This window comes from Penaeus monodon, chromosome 22 (genome assembly GCF_015228065.2).
Source record: "Penaeus monodon isolate SGIC_2016 chromosome 22, NSTDA_Pmon_1, whole genome shotgun sequence".
NCBI lineage: Eukaryota > Metazoa > Arthropoda > Malacostraca > Decapoda > Penaeidae > Penaeus > Penaeus monodon.
The window spans coordinates 7,665,479-7,665,887 of NC_051407.1; positions in this window are offsets into that span (position 1 = coordinate 7,665,479).

The following is a 409-nucleotide window of genomic DNA, read 5'->3' on the forward strand; positions in this document are numbered from 1 at the left end:
CAATCAGTCTGTTGACAGGAACTCGGGAAAGGTCCCATTGGTAGCCATGCGCGATGGTTGGTGCTTTGACTGCTGCGGAGCAAACGCAAAATAAGTCTGGACACCACGGCCCCTGAACACACATGTGATATACGTATATGGCAGATATATACTATGTATAATAATCTCGTATGTATGTAAGGATAACCTACTGTGAGGAAAAATGTTAATAAGTTTCATACCCTTTTACAAGATTAGTGAAACGGATATCATAATAAAGCTGTTAACAAAAAATAAATATAATAAAACCCCAAAATCATTTTTTGTCTTGTTTCCAGTGGTATAAAAAGGGGTTAATATTTTCTTATCTTGAAGCGTACTATCAAAAAAGGGAACCAAGACACGAATGGATGGCGTCCAAAGAACGCGG